The sequence below is a fragment of the Mesocricetus auratus genome, unplaced genomic scaffold (assembly GCF_017639785.1).
Source record: "Mesocricetus auratus isolate SY011 unplaced genomic scaffold, BCM_Maur_2.0 Super-Scaffold_100006, whole genome shotgun sequence".
Classification (NCBI taxonomy): domain Eukaryota; kingdom Metazoa; phylum Chordata; class Mammalia; order Rodentia; family Cricetidae; genus Mesocricetus; species Mesocricetus auratus.
Window position 1 is genome coordinate 38,107,560 of NW_024429190.1, and position 12,888 is coordinate 38,120,447.

Here is a 12,888-nt window from a genome sequence, read left to right on the forward strand (position 1 = left end):
CCTATTCAAATACATTTTCATCACGTGTTTCTGATTGTTTTTTAAACTTTTTAAGCTTTTCCTTGATTCATTTATTTAAGTTTAGTCTTATGGGGGTCTTCCTTGGAGGGCACCACTGTCTTTATTCTATTCAGCATCAGGTTTTTGTTTCATTTTTTTCTCCCTGAGAACTGGGCTTAGCTCCATTACATTTTCTGCTGTTGATTTTTTTGCCTTCAAAATATACATTTTGTATTTTTCTTGCTGACCTTGCTGCTTTTCATTATAGAACTACACAAATGTGGCCACTAATAACCTTGTGGCAAGTAACACAAGACCACCTTTAATTTCTTCTGACAATGCTGTTAATCCCAAACTTCTTATTTTAGCCTCAGGCAGATCTTTTGGACATGGGCAGAAAGCTGCCACTTTCTTCACCAGGCAGCAGGAAAAGAGCACCACTGGGACTGACTTTGACTTTGAGACCACAAAGCCCACTCCTTGCAGGGAGGGAGGGCAGAAGAGAGGGAGACAGAAAGAGAGAGAGAGAGAGAGAGAGAGAGAGAGAGAGAGAGAGAGAGAGAGAGAGAGAGAGAAAGAGAGATTTCTTGGTTGTAGTTTACCCTGTCATATATAGAAGACACTACTATTTGACTGCAGACAGCATGAGCTTCTTGCTCTCACAGTCTTTCTTATTCCTTCATCCTTCCTTGAGTGTTAGATGTAGCCCTTATGAACACCATTGTCAGTGGGTCTCTTCATTTTGAGTCATATGTTTCTATAGTAGTCTCTATCAGGTGCATGAAAGGCTTCCTTAATGAAGAGTGATAGTAGCACTTGCCTATTAGTAGAAGGATATAGATTTAGAATACAGTTCTCTGTTGTTAGCCTGCCTCTTCTTCTGTCTAACAACTATTGCAGGTAACATTCTACTCAAAAACTCTTAAAACAGACATTAATCCAGAAATCATTAATATCATCATTTGCATCTTCACTCTATTTCCATCATCCTTGTACCAATTCTCTAAATAAGTTAATTTGTACTTAAATCACTTTGTGCATTTTATTGTTTTTTTTACTTCCTATTATTGACTATTGATCTTTGAAACTTAGAGGAAATAAATCGTGTCTTGTTGCTTTGATTCTTGGAAACTTCCATAGTCTCTCAAATGCATAACTGTCAACATAAAACAAAAGTAAATATTTTATTAGTAAATAAACTTTATTAATTTAACATATTTTATTGTCTGAAGCTGTTTCATGATCTATTTACTGCTTTCTCTTCTTTTTTTCACAAATTATATCCCAACCACAGTATATTAATTATATCCCAAATGCAGCTTTCCCTCCCTTACCTCACCCCAATCTGTCCCTTCTACTGCCTTCTCCTGCAGATTGAACTCCTAAGATCTATTCCACTTCTACCTTCCCTAAGAAAAGAGCCAGCCTCCCAGAGACTGATGGGGAAGTCCTTCTGAATGTTGTTAATATGTGTTTCTGTTAATGGTTAATGAATAAATATGTCTTGGGCAAAGGATAGGAGAACATAGTCAGGTAGTGTGGCTGCCAGACTCGGAGAATTCTGGGAAGAGGAAGGCAGAGAGGAGTCAGAGGTGAGACACCATGTAGCTAACAGGAATATAGGCTTCCTGGGCATTCTATGGTAATCCAAAACCATGGTGAGATACATAGATTAAGAGATACGGGCTAATAATTAACAGAGAGCTAGCAAAAAAGAAGCCTGAGAAATCAGTCAAACAGTTTATAATTAACATGTTTATTATATGTTTATAATTATATGTTTATAATTAACCAGTTCAGGCTCCATGTTTCCCATAACAGGAGTCTTTGCTAGGGATACTCTGTGTGTTTATTTGGGACTGAATGTATGTGGGACAATGTCAGACAGAAACACCAAACATGAAATAACCCTTACAATAAGACCAGGCTCATACCATCACATTAAGGTTGGATGAGACAATCCATCAGGAGGAGAAGGATGACACAAGTATTCAAAAGTCAGAGGCAGCCCCCATTCACACTACTAGGAATCTCACAAGAACAACAAGCTGCTCAGCTCTAACATATATACAGAGGACCTAGGACAGATCCCTACAGGATCCCTGATTTCTCTGAGCTTCTATGTGTCCCAGTTGGATGATTCTGTTGACCATGTTCTCATGGTATTTGTGATCTCACTGAAATCTCTGATCCTTCCTCTTCCTACTCCATAGGAATCTACAAGCTCTGCCTAATATCTGACTGGTGGACTCTGCTTTTGCTAACAAAAGTTGCTGGATAAAGTCTCTCTGATTTCTTTAATGACAAATCTTCTTTTCTCTGTTCCAAGAATATTCTGCAATCAGGAAAAAACATACATCAAAGATTTTGTAGCGGGGTTGTTATCCCAAACCCTCCACTTGAGGCCTTGACTGACTACAGAAAATGACTAGTTCAGGCTCCATGTTTTCCATTACTAGGAGTCTTTGCTAGGGATACTCTGATAGATTCCATGTAGTTTCTACTGCACTGAATTTCACTATAACCTGAAATAACACCCATTTTTCAGTCATTTCTTTCAATATTTGTAGTTTTTCACCTCTACCTGTTCCCTCTTCTTCCCAAACCTACCTATTGCTAGTAAACATGTGAAATCTATTCTCTTCCCCTTTCTCATGTAGATGCTTGTACTCTCCCTTAAGCTCTTTTTGTAACAGAACATCTCTGGGTCTGTGGATTCTAGCATTATTTTTTACTTAGTAGCTAATCTCCACTTACAAGTGGGTTCACACAATATTTGTCTTTCTGCTTCTGAGTTAACTTGAATCAGGATGACTTGGCTTCTCTAGTTCCATCCATTTGACTGAAAATTTCATGTCTTTGTTTGAACAACTGAGCAATGAATACTTCACTGTGTTAATGTAGCAAATTTTCTTATCCATTCTTCTGTAGAGGGACATCTATACTGTTTCCAGTTTTTGCTATTGTAAGTGAAGCTGCTATGAACATAGTTGAGTAGGTGTCCTTGTGATAGTATTAAGCATCTTTGAGAATATGCCCAGGAGTGTTGTAGCTGGATCTTGAAGTAGATTGATTCACACATTTCTGAGAAACTGCCATACTGATTTTCAAAGTGATTGTACAATTTTGTAATAGCCAGATCCTGGAAGCAACCTAGATGACCCACAACTGAAGAGTGGATAGAGAAAATGTGGTACATTTACATAATGGAATACTACTCAGCAGAAAAAATAATGGAATCTTGAAATTTTCAGGCAAATGGATGGCACTAAAGAAACTATCCTGAGTGAGGTAACCCAGTCACAAAAAAAAAAAAACAAACATGGTATGTACTCACTCATATATGGATTTTAGATATGGATCAGGGGAGTGTCAGCCTACAATCCCACTGCCAGAGAATTTCCCAAGAGATTCATGATACCCCCAAAAAGTGTAATGAGCCAAGATCTCCTGAGCACATTGGGAACATAGCGGGAGGGGATAGGGAACCAGGAAGAAGAGAGGGGGATAAGGGAAGGGGAGAAGAAGGCATGGAGGAGCAGGAAGGTTGAGTCAAGGTAACAATAGAGGAGAGCAGGATGAGAGATGCCATAATGATGGAGTCATTATAGGCTTGAGGAGAGAGCTGACAGTAGTGAGATCTCTAGAGACCTACAAGGAAAACACCAACTTGCAAATTAAGCAGTAGTGAAGAGAATATATTAACAGCTCCTTCTTGATGATAAGGTTGATGACTACCTTATATGCCATTGTAGAATCTTCATCCAGTGACTGATGGAAGCAGAGACAGATACCCACAGCTAAACACTGAACTGAACTCCTGGAACCCTGTAACAGAGATGGAGGAGTGATGAGTAAAGGGATCAAGACCATGCTAGTGAAACCCACAAAGACAGCTGACCGGATAAGACGGAGCCCTTGAACCCCAGACTCATGGTTGAGAGGCCAACAGGGGACTGATCCAGACTCCATGATTGTAGGGTCAGTGAGGAGCCCTCAGAAATCTCTGGCGCCTTGGGTAGTAGATCAGTGTTTACCATGGAATACGAATGAACTTTGGGAGCCCATTCCAAATAGAAGAATGCTCTCTTTCAGCCTGGACACAGGGTGCCGGGCCTACCCTGCCCTGGATGAAATGACAGACTCTTGAGATCCCCCAAAGGAGGGCCTCACCCTCCCTAGAGAATGATATGGGGATTGGGTGGGGGGCTGGAGGAGTGCTGCTGGAGGGACAAGGAAGGACAAGTGGGAGAGGGAGCTGGGATTGACATGTGAAGCTTCCATGTTTCTAATTTAAATAAAAACATATATTGAGGAAAAAACAAATTTGTACTCCCAACAGGTAGTGGAAAAAATGCTCCCTTTGCTCCACATCTTTACATGCATCTTCATTCTTTTCTTAATAGATTTGTTTCATGTTAGTTTCTCAAGGGCTCTGAATTTTATTTCATATCATTCATTTTTTTGTTTTCCCAAGAATTGTTAACTTTTTTTCTTCTCATTTTCTCACTTTGGACTCTATAGTCATATGTATCACATGTGTCTTAGTATTGTTTCTGAAATATGATGTACTTTGCCCCTTTAATAGATTTTTATGCATTAAAACATCTAGGAGTTGCTGTACTAATCTGTGTTGGGGAAATTATTCAGTAGAGTAGATCAGACAAAATAGGAATCTCTTGTGGTAATATAATGTTTATGATCTAATAATGCCACTGGAGGTCAGAATACAAAGCCAGCCATTAAATTTAGCTATATAACCTGGGTTGTGGTAACACACAACTTTAATCATAGCCCTCAGTAACCAGAGGCAGCTAGATCTCTGTATGCCCAAAACCACCCTGGGCTACAGGAGAGTGAATCAGTCTAACAGAGTAACAGAGTTCATGCCTTTAATCCAAGCACTAGAGAGGTATATAAGGAAGAAGAAAATGGTCTCATCTAAGATTCAATTTCCAGTCAGAGGAGAGCATTTTAGCCTTGTTAGAGGTAAGACCTACTGGCTTTGCAGCTTTGCTTCTCTGGTCTTTAGCTTGAACCCCAATATCTGTCCCTAGGTTTCTATTAAATTTGCTACAATCTCTTCCTGGATTTCTATGTGATAGGCTCATATCATCTAGAGGAATGTAAAGGAGAAACACCAAAGACAAAATGTTTATGAAATAACACAGTGAAGGGAAGCAAAATTTTCTTGTCTCAAGATTGGGCATAGTTCCTCTAGACTTGAAAATAAAGATGAGCTTTACTAGATAAACAGCATCTAGGCTTGTCTTTTAGAATTAAATACTTTCTTAGATTTGCACAAACCAAAAATGTGTTATTTACTTCTTAGTATTAGAAGATGAGGGAAAGGTACAAATACTCCAGCCCAGAATTAGCTGCAAGTTGTGTGAAGACATTGCAGGTATTGAATTGTGCTCTGTGGTTTTTAGGATAGAACAGGAATAATACATAATATGAGAGATCACAGGACTAACATAACCTAAGAGACAAAAAAGCCCAGCAATCCACAATTCTTTGTGTACATAAATGGCTATTACATTAAGGTAACTGTGGAAGTGTTCATCAAATTATCAAAATTACAGGCTTCATACTGAACTTACATAAAAAGATTTATCATTCTCCCAGGATTATTAAATGGCATTGATCCAACACCTAGCACTTAACATATGAAAAAAACTTACCTTAACAATAACATGTTATTTCTTTGCCATTTGCAAAGTGAAGATTCAGATTTGTGTTTTAGGTAAAGTTTGTACTTACTAAAAATGATGGAATAATGTATGCACTTTCATTTAATTATACGTAGGTAACACTGTATATGAAAATCAAATCCTACAGTCTCTCCTGCTCACAATATCTGCTGGGATAAAGGTAGCACAGAAATTGTGGGAGTGGCCAATCAATGATTGGTCCAGCCTGAGATGTTTTGCATGAGAGTAAGCCTACCACTTTTATTGCCCGGAGCACCAGTATCCAGATGCTGGATAACTCAGAGTCCTAGGATAAAACCAAATATTAAACAGGATTACCAAAAAATAAAAATAAAAAGTCCATGTAATGATGGCTAACGATGTTCTGCTATACTAGAAGATTGGTACCTAGCCCAATTGTTATCAGAGAGGCTTAATTAAGCAACTGATTGAAACAGATGCTGAAACCCACAGACACATTAGTTAGAGCTCAGGAAATCCTGCAGAGGAGATGGAGAAAGGATTATAAAGAGCAAAGGATTCAAAGACACCACAAGGAACCCCACAGAGTCAACTAACATAAGCTCATAGAATTTCACAGAGAATGAACTGACAATCAGGTTCCCAGCATGGAACTGACCTAGGCATTCTACATAATTATTAGAGTTGCAGGGCTTGTTCTTCTTGCTGGACTTATAACAGTGAGAGCAGAGACTGTTTCTATTTGTTTGCAGGCTTCTAGGACCCTATTCCTCCTACTGGGTCACCTAGTCTAGTTTTGATAGGAGGCAGGGGTGGGAGTGCTTAGACTTACTTCAACTTCACTTGCCATATTTTGTTGATGTCCTTGGGTGGCTTGCCTTTTTCTGATTAGAAACAAAGGACTGAATGGGGGGCCAAAGGGAAGTGTTGGGGAGAGACTGGGAGGAGAGAATGGAGGGAAAACTGCAGTTGGAATAAAAGAAATAAATAATAGAGAAAATAAAGCAAAACAAAGACAAAGGTAATTTTGGAGAATAGCATTGATAGCAATCTGTTTAAATATGAAATATACATTGCTAAATATACTACAGTCATTATTGATAACATATTTATGAAGCAAATTTTTAAATGACAAGACATGGATTTTGTGAGAATGCTGAAAAAGTAATAATTAATTGGGAAGAAATAAACAGTAAAGCATTAAGAAATTCACAGTTTACTCTATTTGAGTGATAATTAAAAGGTAATGAGGGACGACAAGTTCATCGTTGTATATGATTTTAAGGATGTTATTATTCCTTTCTAAAAATACTAACTTGCATAAAATTGAATATAAAATATATTTAAATCCAATTTCATATATATATTTACCATGGCTATAAATGATGTTACATGCTGGAAAATTAGTGGCTAAATTCACAGCTGTATTCATAACAATTTTGTTTTAAGTTTTGCCTCATTATATGATTGTAGTTGGTAAGATGTATTCATTAACTTAAATTTTTTCTGCAAGACAATGTTACACAGAATTTTTAAAGGTTTTATTTTAAGAGACTGTGTATTACTTGAGCACAGTTCTTAAGGAGGTCACCAGAGGGTGTCAGATTCCTGGAACTGGTGTTAATTACAAAAGGGTTGTTAGCAGTCTAGTGGGTCCTGGACAATAAACCATGATCCTGGGAAGGGCAGCAAGTAACCAACCACTGAGCAGTTTCTTCACGTTCTCCCACAGAATTTTAAAACAATTTATGTATTTCCTAGTATGACTTCTCTATATATAAAAATGTGCTATGACAAAAATTCCCATGTGTCCTTGCCATCACTTACATGAGGCTCCACTTCTTGCTCTTGTCATGGTTAAGTCTTTGTCTATAATTTTTGAGGTTACACATAATCTCAAATGTATGTTACAATTTAAAGAACACACATATACCAGGCAGTGAGGGCACATGCCTATAATCCCAGCTCTCTGGAAGCAGAGGATCTATGTGAGTTCCAGGTCAGCATGGTCTATAAAACGAGCACCTGGACAGACTCAAAAGCTACACAGAGAAACCCTGTATCCAAAAATCCAACACACACACACACACACACACACACACACACACACACACACACACACACACTTCTTTTTTGTTTGTTTGTTTTTGTTGTTTTTAAATGATCCTTAGTCTACTTTGATAATTTCAACTCAGTTTCCTATTTTCACAAACTGGGTACCTGTTCCCAAACCTGCATTCATTGATTCATATTACTCAGTAGAAAGACTGTCAGGCCACTGGACCCTTCAGGTACTCCAATGTACACTAGATAAGTTTATAGGAAATAAATCTTCATGAATCTGAATCATTTGAATAATAACTGAAGAGAAGCTTCTAAACCTCATTGCAGATTTAATAATCTTATTTTACTTTCACAGAAATATTCAGTCACTATGAAAATAACACCTTCAATTTGTACTTATCTCACATCTACTAAGCAAGTCAAAGAATATATCATCAAAATTGATAGCAGACAAAAGTTTGAGAACACACTTAATGAGAATTGATGAAAAGTTATCCATGTAACATTAGAGAAATTGAAAAAATCGGTAATATCTCTGAGAATTTGACATTCAAAGAGATATGCCAGTTTTGAAAACTTATTTTCAAGATTACAGGCAAATGTGTGTAATAGGATTTCAACTTATGAGTGGTTGGCATTAAGTTACATGAAGTGTTAAAGGAGATAATTTATTTTAAATTGTTTAACAAGTGCCTTAATGTTGCCAGAAAACAGTCAACGAGTTTCAGAAATGTTGGTATATTATCTAGCATCTGGGCAACCAACTTATTCCAAAGTAACACAGACCATAAGGTAAAAAGTAGGTTTGAATTTCTTTACAAATGTCCCCCAAATTCTTGCATATCATTTCTCTGTCTTTTATGGATTTGATAGCTTCTAATGCATCTCCTTGGTTCTTTCTTTTCCCAATGTTTACTGTTTGTTTTTCATGACTGTTAATTCAGCTTATAGCATTAACTTGACGTCTGATTGTTGCTTGAAGTTCTTACTGTCTAAAAGCAAGATACTATATTTTGTAAATTATATAAGGAAAGAAATCTTTAAAAATTTCCTAAATATTCAACAAAACAGCAATCAAGCAATCAAACCAGCCATACTTCTTATTTATAGAACATTACATAATACAATGTATTATTCTTATTAAGTTTCTAGTTCTGTAAATACTAGAATTATCCAGTCTATTAAATATTGCTATTTATTGTTCTATTTTGAGATTCTTAACATACGTTTATAGTTTAATAACCATTGATCTTAATCTATAAGGATCTGAAGTGGTATAATATTCTAATCAATCTATTATTTCTTAATGATTATAATATATTCTCAGGATTTGGAGAAATGGGTAAGTGTTTCAGAGCATTGCTGCTCTTTCCAAAACACTGGGTTAGTTTCTAGCACCAACATGAGAGCTCACAACCATGTTCCAGCCTCCATGGGCACTAGACACATGATTGGCACATATCTATCAAAATACAAACCTGTTAAAAACAAAGACATCTTTTAAAATGATAATACTCCATTTGTGGTTATCTGTTGAATGTTGATTCTCAAATCTGAAGGTGAAAATATGTTTCAGTATTAGAAATATTTCACATCAATTCTAGAAAACATAAGGCAAGATTTTCTTTGTATAACTACCACCCCACTGAATATAACACATTGCCTGTGTTAGATGCTCCTCTGAAATAGTTGGATTACCCTCTGCTCAGTTTATACTGGCTTTTCTCTAAGTGGTCTTTATACCCATCTTGTCACTTAAGGAACTTAGGAGCAATTCGTTGTCAGACACTGGAGTGCCATGTCTATAAAATGTAATTATACTTTGCTCATGAGGCACTATTGACTAAGTTAACCCTTGAAAGAATGAGAAGCCCATTCCTGACACACCATGGGGATTTTGGCATATTCTTTATTCTAGCCAGGGCTGGAGCCCATTATCCTCATGTGAATAGCGCTACCTCAGATAGCCTTGTTCCAAGTTTTCCAAGATGTCCCACGATTATGACTACGTCTCATTTCATATTCCACAAAACATCAATAACATGCAATTTTCTAAACACAAAACTGCAGTTGTATAAATTTCATTGTATATTTTCATTAAGAACAATATATGTGTGCTAGAATACCAGCTCATTTACTTATCTTTTACATAATTTTTTAAATTTTATGCTTTCTTCTCATTTTGAACCTTCCTGCACCCTCATGTCCACCTCTGCCCTCTTCCCCGTCTCTTTCTCCTGGTTCCCTCTCCCCTCTCCTCATGTTCTCAATTTGCTAAGGAGATCTTGTCCCTTTCCCCTTCCCTGGGGTACCATGTTTGTCTCTCTTAGGATCCTCTTAGACATCAGGGAAATGCAAATCAAATCAAATCTGAGATACCATCTCACTCCTGTAAGAATGGCTAAAAAAACCCACAAAGAACAGGCTATGCTGTGAAGGATGTGGAAAAAGGGGACCACTCCCCCACTGCTGGTGGGAGTACCTACTCGTACAGCCACTTTGGAAATCAGTATGGAGATTCCTTGGGAAAATGAGAATCAATATACCCCAATATCCATAAATTCCACTCTAAAGCAACACTCGAAAGGTATACATTCATACAAAAAATACATCTCTTCAACTATGTTAACAGCAGCATTATTTGTAATAGCCAGAACCTGGAAGCAACCTAGATGCTCCTCAACTTAAGAGTGAATAGAGAAAATGTGGTACATTTACACAATGGAGTACTACTCATTGGGGGAAATAAAAACAATGGAATCTTGAAATTCTCAGGCAAATCGATAGCACTAGAAGAAACTATTCTGAGTGAGTTAACCCAATCACAATAGACAAAAACAATATGTACTTATTCATATATGGATTTTAGACATAAAGCAAAGGATTGTCAGCATGAATTAAAACAATATAAGAAAATAAAAAGAAATATATTTTAATGACTAAAATGTAAATTTCAAATGACTTTGGTTTCTTTATTAAAATGAATGTAATGAATATACATGATATTTCAGTACTTTAGCTATACTGTGCAATAAGTACTTAATTATAGTCGTTATGAAATACAATATTCACTTTTGAAAACAAATTAAGTATGAAAGGTCCTTTTTTGAACTACCTTGTTATAAGATCCTATATTTACTCCCTGTGTTCTGAAGCCCCATAACTCAGTAATTTTGTAATTCAAGAAGGATATCTGATTTTCCTCAATCTAAGACACCATCACTAGGAGGTAAGATCCATGAATCAGCCATGTATCTTTCAGTAACCATGATCCATTCAGTGCAAGTAGTTGTGTCTTTTGCATACCTGATGGTAAAAATATGGTTGCTGAATGGATGGCACTAGAAGAAACCGTCCTGAGCGAGGTAACCCAGTCACAAAAAGAGAAACATGGCATGTACTCTCTCATTTATGGATTTTAGACATAGATCTGGGGAGTGCCAGCCTACAATCCCATGGCCAGAGAGTCTGGGAAACAGATCCTTAATTCAGTGGCTGGTGGAAGCAGAGGCAGACTTCCATGGCTAAGCACTGAGCTGAACTCAAGCAATCCAGTGACAGAGAGGATGGACTGATGACCAGAGGCATTAAGACTGGGCTGGTTTAACCTCCAGAAACAGCTGTCCTGACAAGGTTAGCTCTTGAATCCCAGACTGATGCCTGGGAATCCAGCATGGGACTGATCAAGACACCCTGAATGTGGGTGTCAGTGAGGAGGCCTAGGTAATATATTGAGCCTTGGGTAGTAGATCAGTATTTATCCCAGGTATACAAATGGACTTTGGACTCCCATCCAACAATGAGAGATGCACTCTCACCCTGAACTCTTAGTAGAGGGTCTAGGCCCTGCCCTGGATGAAATGACAGACTATGGACACCCCCATGGAGGGACTCATCCTCCCTGGAGAAATGAGGGGATACTGGGGGTGTTGGTGGGAGGGCACGGGAGGAGGGGTGGAAAACGGAGAGGGACCTGGAATTGACATGTGAAACAACATTGTTTCTAATTTTAATTTAAATTTCAAAATAAAATATAAAAAAATATTGCTGCTGATTAAGTGAATGGACCACAAAAACTATATTTCACTGGATTGACAAAGAAGTGGGTATGTGTGTGTTTATATTCATTTATAAGTAAGAATATGTTACTTTTTGTTTTCCAATGAAAAAGCAAATATATAAAAGTAGTTGTGGTTTTGTTCTGTAATTTCGGAATAAATTAAACACTTGTATTCCCAAAATATTTTATTGTACATTCTCAAATCAGAAAGAATAATCCATAAAAGTCTTCAAAATGGATAGTTTCATTTGTTAGAGCATGACAATAGTTTGTGGTGAGTCTTAAAATGGTCTAACATAATTTTTCCTTTTTATTTAATATACAAGGTGTGACTTGTTTGTGAGTTGCTTGAATCTCATCTAATCTTCAGTGGTTCATTTTTAATGATGACAAATTGCTACAGAAATGAGCCAGAGTAATCCATACAATGTCTATCTTGCAAAAACCCATCTTACTGTGGCAGCATCAGTAACACATGCTTACTCAAATTGGATATGTATGTAGTATTATCTACACAGGGACAAAAAGTCATGTTAAACAAATCAAATTCTGTCCTTGAATAATCCATAGACTGTTGTTAGTGGTTTGTCCTCTGCCATCTGATATGCAGGATGGAGATATGACATACCCCTCTGGATGTCTTCTACTCAAACTGGAAAATTTTTGAGCATGTTACCAAGTAATTTTATGTTTGACTGGAATATTCATATAATTTAGTAGCTATCCTAAAAGAAACTTATTAAAAGTCTCCAAATATGTAAGAATTTAGTTAATCCAAAAAATCGGGAGCATACTATATAAATATGTAGTTATTGCTAAAATACATTTTGTAGTAGAAATTGACAGTGATACAGGTATCAAAACAAATAGCTGTCCACCATTATTATACTTTCTAGGTCATACATGAATTAGGGAGGGGAAGCAAGGCTAGCACAGTAACTGAAAGTATATTTCTGAAGCAATTTGACAGGTAAAAAATTTGGATTTAAAATAATGAAAACATCTATTATTTCAGCACTTCTAAAGTTGTTCATATATATACATATTACCTTATTTTGACACAAATTACTATATTTTAAAGGAGACCAC